Source organism: Urocitellus parryii, chromosome X (assembly GCF_045843805.1).
Source record: "Urocitellus parryii isolate mUroPar1 chromosome X, mUroPar1.hap1, whole genome shotgun sequence".
In the NCBI taxonomy this organism is placed as follows: domain Eukaryota; kingdom Metazoa; phylum Chordata; class Mammalia; order Rodentia; family Sciuridae; genus Urocitellus; species Urocitellus parryii.
Window position 1 is genome coordinate 129,760,046 of NC_135547.1, and position 17,333 is coordinate 129,777,378.

General features: G+C 48.7%; 1 pseudogene; it reads left to right on the forward strand.

Annotated features, from left to right (window-relative positions):
* Positions 1-760: 760 nt before the first annotated feature.
* LOC144250729 (olfactory receptor 2W3-like) lies at positions 761-5,990 on the forward strand (annotated as a pseudogene).
* Positions 5,991-17,333: the final 11,343 nt, after the last annotated feature.

The window sequence follows — 17,333 nt, forward strand, 5'->3', positions numbered from 1 at the left end:
GGGCACAGAGTAGGATTCCAAAGGAACAGGTGGGTGTAACTCGACCCCACTGGGTGACGCCTACTCCTGGAGCCACACCTGACTATCTGAATGGGGGTGGGGCCCAATGTGTTGTGGGGCGCAGCAGCTGTTCCATACTCCCCTCCACAGGACTTAACGTGACTCCCGACAGCAGAATTCACAGCTCAGGGTGGACTCGGGGCCAGCTGCCCAGCGTGTGGGGGACAGGGCACCACAGGAGGCTGTCTCCTGCGCAGTCAGCACAATGCAATGGCTTCTCTTGGTAAAGCTGTGGGACAAACGGGAGGCAGGCAGTGTCCGGGTCCAGCAGTGCTCACGGGTCCCACTGTCCCATGGTCTACAGAAGCAAGAATAGCTCCTTCCCCCCTGTCCAAGCTCTGGGGTGGGCACGTCACAGGTTTAAGTGGGTGTTATTTGAAGTTGTCCCCCTCAGACTCAGAGTCTGAGCTATGACCTAATGGAGCACAGCTCCACGACCATGGTTTACATCATGAGTTGGAAATTGTGACGTGTTCTCTTTAGCTTGATTTCATGGGAGGTTTTTTGCATATTTCATCTCACAAGGGAGCAATCTGGATGCTGGGTGGAGAGGGTGAGAGGGTCCCTAGGGCTGAGGACCCAGGATGCTCCTCTGAGCACATCCCTGCATCCTCCAGGGGAAGTTTGATGGCAGGGTGCCTTTTGTCTGGGGTGTCTCTGGGTCACTTCCTCTCCACTGTCAGGAGAGGGTCCCGGGGTCATGACTGTTGGGGCTTCCAGGAGCCTGGGTATCCTGTTGGGAGTCAGAAGCCTGAGCAGTAACCTCCACACAGGGGCCAGGGGCTTAGGATCCTGTCCCCATTGCTCAAGTGAGGAGAAGGACACGTTTCCCGCCACAGGGGTGGCTGAGGTCCTGGCACAGCGCCAGGCTCCCCGAGTTCCTCTCCTGCAGGGATGCTGCTGCTGTAGTTCTGCTTTGGTTTTTATTTCTCTCCTTTGCAAGTGGCACCTTGCATGGTCTCTGTTTCTGGAAATGTTGATATATTTTCCCTTTTTACATGAGATTTGTGTGTATTTTATAGTAGTAAATGATAAAGTATCATAATGACAGAGTAGATTTATGCATTCATGACATTCTAAATTTTTGATAAAGATTGAAAATGTAGGGTGGGGCTGTGGCTCCATGGTGGAGTGCTCGCCTAGCATGCAGGAGCCACTAGGTTTGATTCTCAGCACCGCACAACTATGAAATAAAGACCTTGTGTCCGCCTCAAAAACTAAAAAAATAAATATTTTTTAAAGACTGAATATTTAGTTACATGTTTTGTCTTTTATTTTATCAAATGCTTGCAATTCTCTAAGCTTGTTTTATATACTGAACCAGATTTCTGTATGAATTGCCGTTGTACTTCAACCCCGTGATGTTCAAGGACCAGCTGCACATGGTGTTTCCCAAATCCTATCAGGGGGTTGTTTGGGGTGTTCTTTGTGCCTCTGAGGTTTTGACAGGAGCTCAGGAACTTGTGTAGCTGGAAGAAGCAAAGGATGGAGCTCGGCAGGTGTGTGTCCTCCTGTTCTGCAGTAACAATGAATCGGGGGTGGATAAGGGTGAAGATGGCAGCCACATTTCCTGGGTGCAGACCAGCTCTGCCCCTCCACGGGGGACATCCACTTCACACAAGTGTCTCCGTTTCCTTTCTATAACTTGGGAATAATAATAATAATCCCAGCAGAGCCTGCACAGCACGGATAGAGGTTATGTGAGTCAGTAAACAAGTCCTCACGGTGCTGCTTTAAGCCTGGCTAGGAGCCCACACTGCAGCAGCCCTTGCTGCTTCTGCTGTTGACACCTCTCCTCAGGTGCCATAGAGATGGATGGGACCAATGGCAGCTCCCAGGGCCTCCTTATCCTCCTGGGATTCTCCAATTTCCCCAATGTGAAGAGGGTCCTCTTTGTGGTCCTCCTGGTAGCCCACCTGCTGACCCTGCTGGGCCACACTCCAAAATCCTGGTGTCGCAGCTGGATCCCACCTCCACACGCCCGTGTTCTCCTTACCCCCTTCGTCCTTCCTGGACCTCAGCTTCACCCCCAGCTCCATCCCCAGCTGCTGCACAACCTATGTGTCCACGACAAGACCATCAGCTCTGCAGGGGCACAGTCCAGCTCTTCCTGTTCCTGGGCCTGGTGGAGTGGAGGGACTGCTGCTGAGTGTCACGGCGTATGACAGGTTAGTGGCTATCTGGAAGCCCCTGGCCTACACTGTGATCATGACTTCCAGGCTGTGGTGCAGTCAACTCCTTGGTCATGTGTCAGCGACCCTATGGTTACACTGCTGTGCGCACAAGAAGAAGGATCACTTCCTGTGTGAGATACCTATCCTGATCCCTGTGGCCTGTGTCAGCATGGGGGCTATTGAGGGCACTGTCCTTGTCCTGGATGTGGGCATCATGCTGTTTCCCGTGGTCTTCCTCCTGGTCTCCTGTGGTCACATCGTCAGTGCTGTGCTCAGAATGCAGTCGTCCTCAGGAAGACACAGTCTTCAACACCTGCGGCCCCCTCACCCTGGGCTCCCTGTCCTACGGGAACATCATCCTCAAGTACATGCAGCCAGGAGCCGCTCCTCCCGGGACCAGGGCAAGGTCCTCATGCTCTGCTACAACCCATCACCCCCTCCTGAACCCCTCATCTCCACCCTCAGAAACAGGGAGGTGAGAAGGCTGATGCTGGGGAACAGAAAAGGAAACAAGGAGGGAGGGACCAGGAAGTGATCAGCACCCAGGCTCATGGTCAGCTCCATAAGGGCCACTGCTGACCTCTGAGCCGTGGGGCAGATGAGGTGTCCGCCTGCAGCTCTCAGCACCCTTGCAGGGCTGTCCTCTGGGAGCCTGATTAAGGCCAGCGCTGTGGGTTTTATAACAGCACAGGGCCTGTCCCCCACCCCCGGATGTGCAGCCCTGACCCTGCAGGCTGGTACCAGGGCCACAGGAGTTCCCCGGGTCCTGCTTCTGTAGTTTGCTGAGTTCACAGTGGTGCTCTCAGCGTTTTAACTGCTACTTCCCAGCTCTCTCAGGGCTCTTGGTGTGAACCACTGTGTCTTCCTGGATGGCGTCACAGCTGAGTTCAGCATGGCCGGGTATTTCCCTCCCACATGCTCGCAAGGAAGCATGTTGTCTTTTTCTGCCCTCTGTTAGGAGACAGGTAAATGAATGGTGGGAGCACAGGGTTAAGAGAGTAACTATAAATGTGGACCAGAGGGCAGACCCCACGTGATTCATTTGCCAAAAAGCAATGTCGCTGCAGCCCTGCCTGGAGGAAGTGGACAGGTTCTGTCCCATTCCCCAGCAAACCACCTGTTGTCTGCATGGAAATGCAGGTCGGAATTAGTATGCGTGAGAGGAACCCAAGAGAGTATGAAGGGCCTGACTTTTGTGACCCTTTTGCCAGAGCAGATTCTGAAACATAAAGACAATTCCTCCTAACCATCAAACTTGTAGCAATGGATAGTTAAGAATGCAATTAGCACTGCTCAGCATGGGGCCCTGATGGCTTGGAAATGACCAGGCCACCAGACAGGCCCGAGCCATGGTCTCCAGAAACCCACTCCAAGAGGCCAGAGAGCCTTTGGAAGGTCTGTGGAAGAGATGAAAGTTGATGGAGAGGACCTCAGCCTGTCACCAACACAGCGCCGCCACAGCGCCCTCTGCTTGGTACCCACAGGCATTGGGTGCCCTGAAGGAGGGAAAGAAGGCAGTACAGCGGATGGGCCCCGGGGGCCATCTGCAGACATGTGCTCAAATCCCTCAGTCACAGTTTATGGACAGAGCGAATAATCCAAGAAAGGAAAAGTGTCTCATGGAGGAGCTAGGGAAGCCGCAGCCAAGGAGGTGATCAGGGAGGGACTAAACAAGGGACAGAGAGCAGCAGGCGCCAGCACAAAGCAGCCCAGTGGATGCCTGGATTTGGCCACCCAGGATACAGGGACACAAGGGGCTCAAGCCTCTCTGCTGGCCTCAGCCTTGGCCACTGCAGGAAAGCAGGAATAAGGTAGCTATAAAGGAGGAGGCAGCTCCACTTGCTGGGGGTGTGGAGGGACAGGACAATTCTGGCGAGAATGCCCAGAGCCTCTGCTAATTATTTTCTTAACTGACCAAGGAGGCTTGCAAGCAGCTAGTCAAGACCACAAAAATATGCCCCTTTCCTTCCTGTTGTCGCTTAACAACCTGCTGGAGTAAGTCCCCAAGGTTAAAATCTAATGCCTTATGGCAAGTAGATGTCCCTCACTATGTACCTTCAGGAAATTAAAATATAACTATGTGGTCACTGATACCTGTTCAGGCTGTGGAATGGCCATTTCCAGCTACTTAAGTGCTTTGGGATCATGGCAGCTCCTTTCTCCATCAAAACCGACACTGCTCCAGCCTAGGCAAGCAGAGAGTTCAAGGAATTTTACTCTACATGGCACAGAAATCATGTCACTGGGATCCCCTATAACCCTCAGGTTTAATGCATGGTAGACAGAACACGCAAGGAATTAATGACCATGCTACAAAAACAGGGCAGGGGGAGGGAGGAGGCTCTACCAAATCCCCTCACAATGTCTTGAACAAAATCTTGTTTACTTCAAATTTTCTTTCAACTTCAAAAGTTTCCATGGAAACAGCCACCCACAAACAGTAGGCCCCCTTCACTGTGCCCTGCCATTTACCTATAATCTCCCAGCTAGATCCCAGCACAAGTGCATGATGGCCAGCGTCCCTCCTAAAACTGGGTCCAGGGTTTGTACATGATGACAGAAGCCTCACCCCATCTGGGTGCCTGCAGTGAAACTGCCTGCCAGGTAAATTGGGCTTTGGTCCCTTGGCCACCAAATTAGCGGTGATCAATTGGGAAGGAGCCCTATCTAAGCTCTTCTCTAATAACTCTTTCCTGATTGATCCTGAGGTAGCCGTACAAGGACCACCCGTGCAGGGAACACCAAAACTCCCACATCTGCTCGGCCAAGTGGTTTCTCCGTCGTTGATAATGAGACCTACAACCAGGACCGTCCTCTCTGTTTTGCTCTTGCTAATGAAACTTTTCTAGATCAATATAACAAGTCCTATGCTGGCTGTCTCTCACTGACACTTGGTAGTTAACGCTACCAATGGCCATAGACACCCCCTCATGGCAAGTGCCAGAAACCCTGGCTGCCAACATGCCCAACAACACTCTTTAGAAAGCTCCCCTCTGATAATGACAGCACCCCAAGAAATCCATGTGTGGCAGCCACACCTTATCTCCTTGGAAAGAGAAATTTCTCTTGCGAAGATCAATACCTAGGCACCTGGGTGGGCACAACTCCCTGGAATGTAACCTATGTGCCCAAATACCATGTGGGTTACGAAGTAACTGCTACCTGGGACAATCTGTCATCCACCACTATGCAGGAAATCAATCTCGCATCACACCAATATTGCTGGCCACTAGACCCTTCCAATAGGCATCAGCAGGCTGCATGAATGGGTAGATAAAGGGCCCTAAATCAAACATATGCCTTCATCCCTAAGTATACCCATACCCACTGTGCACAAGCTTGTGTCACGCCTCCCTTGCCATGCTCATAATCACTGCCTCTGATGGTGTAAATATCACTCATGCAGAGATCCCTTGTGCAGTCAATGCATCCTGCTGGCTCCCAACCTGTCTACACCGGCTATGAAGCTAAATGTGCATTGATCCTCAGATGCCCCCCGAAGCCTGGCTTCCAGTGGACCCGTCCAAGGAGTGGAGGAGTCCATGGGACATGCAGAGGAAGCATCCTCTGAGTGAGATCCTGCACCGGACAAGGCGTGATATTGGCCTCATCATTGCTGGGATTGTTGCCCTAGTGGCCGCCATCGCCACCACAGCAACTGCCACTGCTGCGCTCACTCAGAGGATCCACACTGGGCACACTGGAAACGATGTGTCCCCTATGTGGCAGCAGCCTTCGCCTCTCAAAATGACTTAAATAAACTGAACTGAACCACTATTTTCCTCATTCAGCAAGAACCAGACCTCCACCAGGAGCCACGAAGTGTTCTGTTTATGTTGCTAAGGCTCACGGTCACCCTGAATTTCATAGTATTTGCGTCACCCAATACGCTGTATCTGAAAATGGAACCTTGCAGTTCTCCACTTTTTCTCAGTTCATGAAGGGCGCTTGGGATGCTCACTGTGTTACGACTGCATGACGTCACTAAGGCCAGGGTCAAAATCAAGGGGATAAGGAGTCTGTCTCAACAGCCTCCTCTTTCTTCTAGGGATTGGCTGAACATTGGAAAAACCTGAGAGACAAGCTACTAACCCTTTTAACGCTATTACCCTGGCCCTACTGAGTGTGACAGTAATAATTTTTTTGTGTGTTGTGAGACGCTTATGCAAGCATGTGAAGGCCACCAAACAAAAATAAGGGATGCTACCAAAAGTCCTTGTGGCAAGTCTGAGGGGGAGATGCGGGGACAAGTGCATGGAGAACTGCATATGTGGCATACCTGAAGGGCACCTGAGAGGCAGGCCACTCCCCTCCAGCTAGGGGTGTGAGCAGCAGGTTGCTCACCCTGTAGGCCCCTCCCTGGGCGTGAGGCCACCTGTTGCAGACCCTGCACTTGCTCCATGGCCTGCTACTTGATTGGTTGTGGCTCTTCAGAGTCACTCCTGTGCCAGCAGTTGCTCAACAGAACAACCTTGGAATCATCAGTAGGCCAGAGGGAATATTGGGGGGCCTACTTTGGTCTCCTAGAGGTGTTCAGAAATTGTATTGGTGGCTGCGTGTAATGGGCTTAGCTGCTGCCCGAGTGTATACACATGGTAACTGCGCAATAAAATCAGACCTGCTTCCTGCTTGGTGTCTGGTGTCTTGATTCGTGACTCTCTAGCCACACTGTCCTCGACCCTGTTCCGTGGGCCTCGTTGCTGGATGAGACAGAGGCCAAACAAACACAAAGGCCCGGTTTCCTTGGAAGCAATATACAGAAGCAAATGCACGGACCCAGACATGGAGCAGTGCACCAGACATACAAGCACGTGGGGACTGAAGATTGAACACCATGGAGGAGGCTTGTAAAACAGCGGTCATAACGCAGGACGGCCAGCAGGGGGCACTCTGCTCAAGGAGAAGTGTTGAAAACAGGACCCTGCATCAAGGAGAGGATTGTAAACTCAGGAAACTGGATGAAGCCTCTCCAGAGGAGCACAGCCCAGAGAGCAGAGAGTGACTGCAGAGACATGAAAGGGAGGTCTCAGGACATGTTGGCAAGCAAACTGTCCCCATTAAGGGCCTGTAGGCTGGCTGGGGATTAAATTGGCAGTAAGAGAGATTCAGGGAGAGAAGCTACTCAGTCCCTTGCATGTGCAGGGGCATCTTTCTCAAGTACAGACCCAGAAGAGGGCCAGGTTTTGAGGACTGCGGAGCCTCTGGAGTACAGAATGGAACCAGCGGGTGTCAGGATGGTGGAGAGGATGACAGGAGGGAAGGGAGATGGGTGGGGGAGGAGGGGCCTTGCTGTGCAGACAGGTCTCGGGGTCAGTGTTGGGTGGGAGAGGCAGCCTGGCTGGTCAAAATAATAAGCTTGCTTTAATTTGATTTTAATTGGAGCCAGTGGTCTTTCCTTGCCTCCTGGTCTAACACCCTCCCCTGCGCCACACTCACTGTTGTTTGTGTTCCTAGAAGCTGCCATTGTCCCTGGAGTGAGATGAAAGAGGAATTTTAATCTCTAAGATTCTTTTTAAAATAAGCTGTGTTTCTCCAAAAAGAGAATAGTGAAGGAGGAAGGTGAGAGCTGAGGGGACTCAGGTCGACCAGCAGCCGGGCAGGGCTCGGAGCTGGTGGGCTGCGCCTGTGGCTGGAGGGTGCCAGGGCAGAGCAGGCTGAGCAGACAGACATCAGTCATGGCTGGGGTCCATCCTGATGGGTGGCTTTTCCTGTCTGAGGTGTAGATCCTCAGGCAGTAGTTGCTCTCTGGAAGTCACATTGTAGTGAATGTGTCTGGGAGGATCCAATTGGAGGCCGCCTTCTCTCTGCTCTAGAGAGGACAGATCAGCTTATTCCTACCCACATGGGCCACTGCCCCTGGTGCTGTTCACCCCCTGAGGACACCTGGCTGAGTTCTGCTGTTGTCCTCAGTCATCTCTCTGTGATCCTTGTCCCTCCACAGGAGCAACTCTGTGGAACAGGCACTTCCTGACCCTGTTCTTCCAGCCAGAGGGCTCCTGAGCCTGCCAAGGGAGAGGGGTCTGCCATACTTTGGGGACAAGTGGTCCAGCGTGACCTGCCTTTGATCCTTGACCTCTGCAGAGACCCTTGGGAGACCCGTGTCCTCATGCCTGACTCAGAGCCCTGTTTCCACGAGGTGGTGGGCAGAGACCAGCAGGCTCATAGTTCACACCCAGCCCATGGCTGGCTTGCCACATCTCCACATGCTCACCAATCAGAGCTAAGGGACCCTCAGTTCCAATGTGCAGCTCCAGACACACTCAGATCACTGCACTGGTCAGACGGCTGGTACATCACTGTATTAGTCTTCCTGGGCTGCTGTAACCAAACACCCAGACTGGGGCCTTCAGACCACAGACCCTGACTGCTCATTGATGACCTCAGGCCACCACCCAAGCTAACTCCACCTCTTCCTGATGGCCAAAGCCATCTCCAGCCCAGGGGATCTTGGGATAAGGAAAGAGATGGCAGCTGGCCATCGCTAGGAGCCCTGCTTCCTCCCCACCACCCATGCCGTGTGGAACACAAAGCCAGCACACTGGGCCAGCTGTGTCCCTTGTCACCAGCCCCCCTTGTAACCTGTGAGTTCTTCAGCATCCTCTGGGCTGGGTCACCTTCTTCAGACCCAGCCACACCCTTGACTCTATTGACTTTGTCGCCCAGGTCCTCACAGAGGCTCCATGTTCTTAGGTGTCAAGCTTTCAATTCTGCAGTTGTATCAACAAAATAATTCCTTTAATTACTATTATTACTATTGGTACTGGGGATCCAACCTGGGGTGCTTAACCACTGAGCTACATCCCTAATCTTTTTTTTTTCCATTATTGAGGTTAATATGACAGGCTGTATTGGCCCCAAGTGGCAAATTTTTATGTTTTATAAGCGAGCTTTCTTGCAGAGCTGAGCAGGGTTATTGTTTCTTTGTGGTTTGACTATCAGTTGAAACCCAGGAAGCTGAGAGCCCTGGGTCAGCTTCTGGGGGTACATTGCTTCTTAGGCACGATGCAGATGGGCTTGTGGCTTTTCTGGAAAATGTTGGTGCATCTGAACCCTGACATGGAAAGAGTAGACAAGAGGGGGACTTTATACTGAGAGAAAATATTGAGGTCAGTCTGTGCAATAGAATGACATGCTTCAAGGAGGCAAATGAGCTTGAGCGCACAGACATGTTATGAGACTACAGATGCCTGAAGCCTAACCTAATACAATTCTACATATTATGATATTATTTGCATATCACCTATTGCAATAATAATACGATATTATTCTTTTACAATAAATACTGACTCCTACATACAATTTCCCCTATACATTCATGACAATGATTTCCCTTTCTAGAAAATCTCACAGCCCTTGTCAGCACCTAAACACAGGGTAAGGACAGGGTTTCCTTGTCTCCCTGGTGTAGCTGCACTGGTCAAAGTTCCTTTCCTGCTTTCAATCAACACCTTTTCTTTTTGATTTTAGGGCAAACAGCTGAGCAGACTTGTGGGATCAGCAGAGTCAGGTCTGTACATAAGAATTGATAACACTAGAATGTGGACTATCTACATTGAGCACAAGGCACTTATTTTATTTCCGCTGCACATTGCTGTTTTAGAGGGTTGCCTGCCTCCCCACACCCCACCCCTTTCTCTGCTGGGGATGGAACACTGAGCCACAGCCCCAACAGCAAAAGTTTCCTGTTATAGCTCAGGCTGCCTCCTCAAAGATCAGAGGCCAGGAGGTAATGAGAATTACTAAAATAATTTTAAAATTGTTTTCATTAGTAGATATTATATATATGTGTGATATATATGATAGCTTTAAAGAGTGTTTGAAAAATTTGGAGACAGTGTCTTTCGAATTTGCCTCAGGTCCCATTTTATATATATATATAGTTTTTTCATATACATATAAAATAAACCCAGTGGGGCTTGACCCTGACCACTGAGCTACATCCAACCCTTTTCATTTTATTTTAAGAGAGGGTCTCTCGGGCTGCGGTTGTACCTCAGGGGTAGAATGCCTGCCTCACACACATGAGGCACTGGGTTCGATCCTTAGCACCACATAAAAAGAAAGAAATAAAGATTGTATTATCTACAACTTAAAACAATAAAAAGAGAGGGTCCCACTGTTTGCAGACGCTGACCTGATCTTTGGCTCCTCCAGCCCCAGCCTCCCTGAGAAGCTGTGCTTTGTTTTTTTGTGTTGAGGTTAAACCCAGGGCCTCGCCATGCTCAGAAAGCACTCTATGGCTGAAGCCTAGCTCAGCGCCAGGTGTCACCTCTGTACCAAAGGCTAAGCCAAGGCTTCCCACCTGGATTAGTTCCCAGCACAGCCGGGAAGGTCCGCCTGAAAAGGGCTGGGACCAAGAATCTGTCACTCTACCCAATTTCAGCCAGTGATTGGATGACGCTGGCTGTCAGTCACGATGCAGAGGCGGGCCTAGAGGCCGTGCATCCCGGATGCTGGGGGAACTGCCCAATCAGTGCGCAGAGGGAGGGGAAGGGCGGGCTTCAGCAATCTCGCGGGCTTTTCTTCCTAAGCGATTGGGCTTCTCATCCTTCAAGCCCAGAGTTCTCTGCTCCAGGGACTCAGGTGACTCTGCGCTGCCTGTGTCCCCCCCCTCCCATCTCGGGTGCCTGGAGGACCCGTGTCACCACAGAAGACAAAAATGGTGAGTTTGCGACCAGGGCTGAAGGTACAAGTCACCACCTGCCTTGGGGCCTGGTGCCCGGGTGACCTGGGGAGCGCAGCGGAGTCGTGGCCCTGTCCCTTGGTCTCGTGGGGTGAGCTGGGTTTTGGGTTTTTGAGGTGAGCTGCTGAGCGTGGCAGAGTCCCCGCTGGAGCGTGGCCCTGGGCCCTGTCCCCTAGTTCCCTGGGTTTGGAAGGGTGGCTCAGTTCCCTGGTGTCCCCTTTGCTCCCTACTGGTGGCCCGACCCACTCTTCCCAACGTGGAGGAAGCAGGGCCACAAATGCACCTTCCTCCTCCCAGGGGAGCTCCTCCGGAGGCTGCTGTAGGTCCCCCAAATTGCAGGCGCCTCCTGCCTTCTAAACCCACCTTCCCTCCACGTCACAGCTCGGCCAGACGTTCATTCTTCATCTAGTCTGGTGGCCTCCACCCTGATCTTCTCCCTTTCCCTCTTATCAGGCAAGGACAGCCTGGCAGAGGCTTCACTCTCTTTATCAGGGTGAGGGGAAGGAACTTGTTTGAGGCCTTACTGGAGGGATCTGTGGCTGTGCCTGGTGAAACTGCAGGTTAAACTGAAGTTTTTAAAGTGGAGTTGCTTAGGCTCAGGCCTAAGGCCATTCTAACAAGGCCTGTGCCACTGTCCCTGGCAAGAAGAACACTTTGAAAGCATTTGTTTTCTATTTGTGAATATTATACTTGAGAGGAAAGAATAATCACTTAACAGTTCCCTGTGTTTGGTCAAAATAATTACTTTAAAAGGAAAAAGGCTAGAAATGTTGAATTCTGGGCTATATACCCAGCCCCCCCTCCTTTTACATAATTTGTTTATTTACTTAAATTTGTTTTTATTAGTTATATATGACATTATAATGCATTTTGACACAGCACACATAAATAGAGTGTCACTGCTCTTTTTTCTGGTTGTACTCCATGTGGATTCACAGCAGTCCTGTAGTCATATATGCACATAGGATAATAGTGTGTGATTCATTCTTCTGTTCTTCATCCCCAACTCTTTTAATTTGATTTTCAGATGGAGTCTTGCTATGTTGCCCAGCGTGGTCTATAAGTCCTGACCCTCCTGCTTCAGTTTCTCAAGCTGTTGACATTAAAGACACTGGCAATCCCAGCTATGGAAAATAGATGATTTTGATTCAAATGTTAATGACCATACTGAGGAACATGGATTTAAGTGACCCTAAATGATGTGTGTGTCCCACACTGAAAGACAAGGATTGAACCCAGGGGTACTTAATCACTGAGCCACAATCAATCCTTTTTAGATTGTATATTGAGACTTGATCTCATCAAGTTCCTTATGTCCTCACTAAGTTGCTGAGGCTGACTTTCAATTCAGCAATCCTTCTACCTTAGCCTCTCAAGCTGCTGGCATTACAGTTGTGTGCCACTGTGCCTGGCCTATGTGAACTTAAAGGAAGTTGTGTATCACTGTATTAACCAAATGCATTGGTAGGATCATTAGACTGGTGGGCTACAGAAAAATAAAATAAGATTTCCTCTGTCTCCTGTTATTACATTCTTACTTTGGTAGGTGGTGGGGACTAGATGTTTGGTAAGGTTAATGATATATTCTGGGAAATTTATTAGTTTTTTTTTTTAAACATCAGAAATTTATTAGTTCCTCAAAACATTACATTGATCTTGACATAGCATATATCATACATTTGTTTAAAATTTAATAGTTTTGAGAATTGTGGTCTGATACAGAAATTAGGATAATTGGCTATGAAAGGACTTAAGATAGCCCAAGATACTTTCTGCTCTCCATACAGAACCCTGCCTTTGCACCCTCATGGTGGTCTAGTTAGTCAAGTACTCTGAAGGTTCTTTGATGGAGATGCAACTGTATAGAGAACGTGAGTTCACAGCTGTAAAAATCTTGTGCTTCTCCTTTTACCTTCCTTAGGTGTAGACACCATGTCAGATTTCTTGGGCAGAGGTTCCCTTTGGACGCCTCACAGGGTCCTATGTCCTCAGCCACTGTCCTCTCCTGGAGCTGCCCCAAGGTGCCCACAGCTGCCCTGGTCCCTGCAGGGTGAACAGAACTTCAGGCTCTGGAGATCCTCCTGGAGGACAGCCTGAGGTGTGGGGTGCAGCCTCTCAGGGAAGCTGCTGGGGGCTCTGGGCTGAGGAATCTCCTGGAACAGGCCTCATCTAGTCAGCTACTTCCTTGGGACCTTGTTTACCCAAAGCCCTGTTCCCATTTCTTGGAGACAGGTGGCCAGTCAGCCTGTGGATGCTGGTGCTGAGGGGCCAGGTCACCAGTGACTCCTCCCCTTTTAGTCTCTCACAGTGTGAAGGAGCGAAATCTCTCCCAGAGCATAAGCAACACCCACCCCAGTGCAGAGCTGTGCAAACCTGAAAAGCCTCGTAGACTGGAGTCATGGTCTAGGTCCCTGGGAGGGTGATCCTGGAGGCTTTCAGGAAGCAAGACCAGGAGAGGTCATGTCCCAGCTGTCAGGGACCTTCCCTGCCCCTTGAGCCTGACACATGTGTGCTCCCTCAGCACTAAAGCTTTCTGTGTATCACTTTGAAATGATCTGCTCAATTTTTTGAGGCCCAGGTTTATTTATTCAGAGCCAAATGGGATGAACTATTATTAAAGAGGCAAGAAAGAAGTGGATTTTTAAAAGTATTGTTACATTTTTGGGCTAGGGATTTGGCTCAAGGGTAACACACTCGTCTGGCATGCGCAGGGTGCTGGGTTCGATCCTTAGTACCACATAAAAATAAAGATGTTGTGTCCACCGAAAACTGAAAAATAAATATTAAAAAAAATTCTCTCTCTCTCTCTCTCTCTCTCTCTCTCTCTCTCTCTCTCTCTTTCTTTCTCTCACCCCTCTCTCTCTTAAAAAAATAGTATAGTTATGTTTTCCTTGTTAAAAATTCTAATTTACAGCCAGGAATAGTGGTACACACCTGTGATCCTTGCTGTTCCAGAGGCAGAGACACGAGGATTGTAAACTTGAGGACAGTCTTAGCAATTTAGCCAGGCCTTATGTCTTGGGATGTGACTCATTAGTAAAGTTCTGCTGGGTTTTAATCTCTGGACCCAAAACAAAGAAAAAGAACAGAACAGAAAAACAAACAAACAAACAAAATATCTAATTTACCTTTTGCTACTCCTGAGTATGCATAGAAAATTGGTGAGATTTGATCTTGTCTTTTCAATGATTTTGAATTGAAATCCATGTCCTAGATTCCAGAATGCCACTTAAGATACAGAGAAACTCTTTCTTCCATTATTGCTGCAGAAAATGAATTCATTTCTACAAAAATTGCGGTGGATAAACTTATGAATGTGATTTTATGTAAACTAATTACAGTCTTTGACAAGATGATGAAATTGACAGGGGATGACTGTTTGTTGTTGCTGTTGTCTGGACTTGGCAGGTTCATGTTAGTTGTGTGGTTTTTTGGTATCAGGAATGGAACCCAGAGGTGCTTAGCCACTGAGCTGTATCCCTGGCCCCTTTTAGATTCTTCTTTTTGAGTCAGAGTCTTGCTACATAGCTTTGGGCTTCTGACACCCCCCTGAACCACTGGGGTTATGGGTGTGCATCATCACACCCATCTTCATTGGAAGTTTTAAGGACAATTTTGGAAATACCTAAAATACCCAACTGTAATTATTTAAAAATCACAGAATACTTTATCAGTGAAATAATAAATGACACCTGTTTTCTGAAAAGGACCGATATACATGTGTAAGTAAGGTTGATGATCCCCTTCATGAGCACTCCCACCTTGTCACCTGATTCCTGTTCCCTCCTAAGTGCCTTCTCTTAGGGCCACCCCTTTGGGAGCTGGCCTTTTAGCTTATGAAACTTGGGAGTAACATAAATGCTCTCTCTACTCTCTCTGTTTGTAAGGGTCCAGGGAAAAGTTGGAGAAAGAGACCACCAAGAGACTGACTTATGCAAATGCAGAAGGGGATTTAATGAGGATCCAATTCAGCGGCGCTGAGGCTCTAGGCTCACTCAAGAAGCAAGAGCAGCCCAGAGCCCAGAGCAGAGGCTAAGCAGTGCTTAAGTACACTTTTTGGGGAGGGCGGGGGCTTTGAATACATCAGAACAAATCAGCATGAGGCACGGGAAAATTGAACAACAACTCATACATGATTAGCACATTCATTGGCGGGAACAGGTTGGGTGGGGGTGATTGGTCACTCCTAAGCGGGGTACACATTCAAACTGATTGGTTCGGGCCCTGTATGCCTACGTTTCAAGCTGCACAGGGCCCTAGGCTAAATGGCCAGTAGGGCGTTGTCTTAACTATCTCAGGAATTTCAGGTTCTGGGTGTAGCAGAGGAACTTTAGGATGACTGGCAGCTTAGAAACTTTACCCTTTCATGTTCTGTACAATATTTTCTCTGGTCTTAGATACAGTTTACTATTTTCATTTTAGATGTAGTTTTCCTTAAGTTCACCCAAGAAACCCCCACAATAATCCATGCCCTGAATTTCACATAATTTACTGAAATGCTCTTTGTTTTTCCAAGAGTGTAGATTATGGGAAAGTTCAGTCTCCTTTGTAAGAAAGGAGAATTTCCATTGATTTTTTTGCCTCTTATTGTGTATCTTTTGTATTATAATCTTTTATCACTCATTACATATATTTTCAGTTTTTTTCTTTTCTTTTTTAATGGGTATATGTGTGTATTTTTTCTTTCTGGTTTAACTATCAGTTGAAACCCAGGAAGCTGAGAGCACTGGGTCAGCATCTAGGGATATGGTGCTTACCAGGCAGGAGCAGTTGGGCTTGTGGCTTTTCTTGAAAATGTTGGTGGCTGAGAATCACTGACATGGAAGGAACGCAAGGGAGGGGACCCATCCTGAGATCAATTCAGGTCAGCCTGTGCAATGGGGTGAAGTGTGCCAAGGGGGCACGTGACCAGGAGCTCACAGACATTTTATGAGACCCACAGATGTCTGAAGCCATAGATGACACCAAACCTACATACAGTGTGCCCTCTACACACATGCCTATGACTGATTATGCTTTCTATAAAACCTGAGAGTCCTAGACAGCCCCTGAAGAGAGGGCTAAGGACACGGTGCCCTGGTCTTCCTGGTGTAGCTTCACTGATCAAAGTTCCTCTCCTGCTTTTCATCATGAACTTTTCTGTTTGGATTTGGGGTAAACAGATGACCTGATGTGTGGGGTCACTAGAGTCAGGTCGCTTCCTAGAACTCCCTGATAGTGGAATGTATAACATGGACATTAAGCACAATGTGCTCATTTTATTTCAACCCTGCATTGCTGCCTTAGGGAATTGCCTCCCACACCTCCTTCCCCTCCATCCTGCTGGGGAGAGAACACTGAGCCAAATCACCAACACCAATTGCTTCCTTTCTTAGCTCAGGCTATCTCCTCAAAAGATCAGGGGGCAGAAGGCGTTGAGAATTACTGAAATAATTGTCAAACTGTTTATATTTTTAGATATCATTTATGTGTGATATATATGATATCTTTAAATATTGTTTCAAAAATTTTGAGATTATGGCCTGAGGTCGCATCAGGTGATACTATATACTATGTATATAGGTATCTTTTTCTTTGAGGTTCTGTGGAATAATCCCTGTGGGCTTAACCTCTCAGGTAAATCCCCAACCCTCTTTAATTAATTTTTAGCTAGGATCTCCCTGCTTGTGAAGCCAGATTTAAAGAGAAGAGTTTATGTAGCTAGGTTAATGTGGTCCAACTGGAACCATAAAAAAAATGGAGTGTAATCTGAGCCTGGGAAAACCAGAAAAACAGCTGAGAAATTGAAATATTTATGTCCCATGACCCTGGGCAGGTCCTAAATAAGGGTTAATGAAGTAGCTCCCAGTAAAACAGGGAGATGCTAATCAAACCCCCCTAGGCTGTTCCTGCCCTGGTTTCTGCTCCCTGCCCCATTAGTCCACCAGTTCCCCACCCTTTGGCCTTCTACCTGCAGCCCCCATCACATGCACAATAAAGAGAAATAAAGGACAGGAATGTGGGAGGACAAAAGAGGACCTTAGATGTAAAAGGGAGAAGACCTCCCTTTTCTAGGGATTTCTCCTTTCCAGTCCCCTTCTTTCTGGGGGTGGAGGTGAATCTTTTCTGCTCTCCCTTAATTGAGCCTTCCACTTTCCACTCTCCACGTGCTTCTCTGTGTTATACTTCAGCATTTGGGGAAGCAAGGACCCGTCACAAGAAACATGGGTAACACTGTAGATCCTGACCTGAACCTTGGGCTCCTCCTGCCTCACACTCCCCAAGTAACTTTAATAAAATTGTTCTTTGTTTCTGTGGTGGAGTTCACACCCAGGGCATCACCCATGCTGGGAAAGCAGTCTCCCAGAGCCATAGCTCAATCCCATCCTCACCAAGTTCCAAGCAAAGGCTTCTAATTTGGGATATTTTTCCAACCC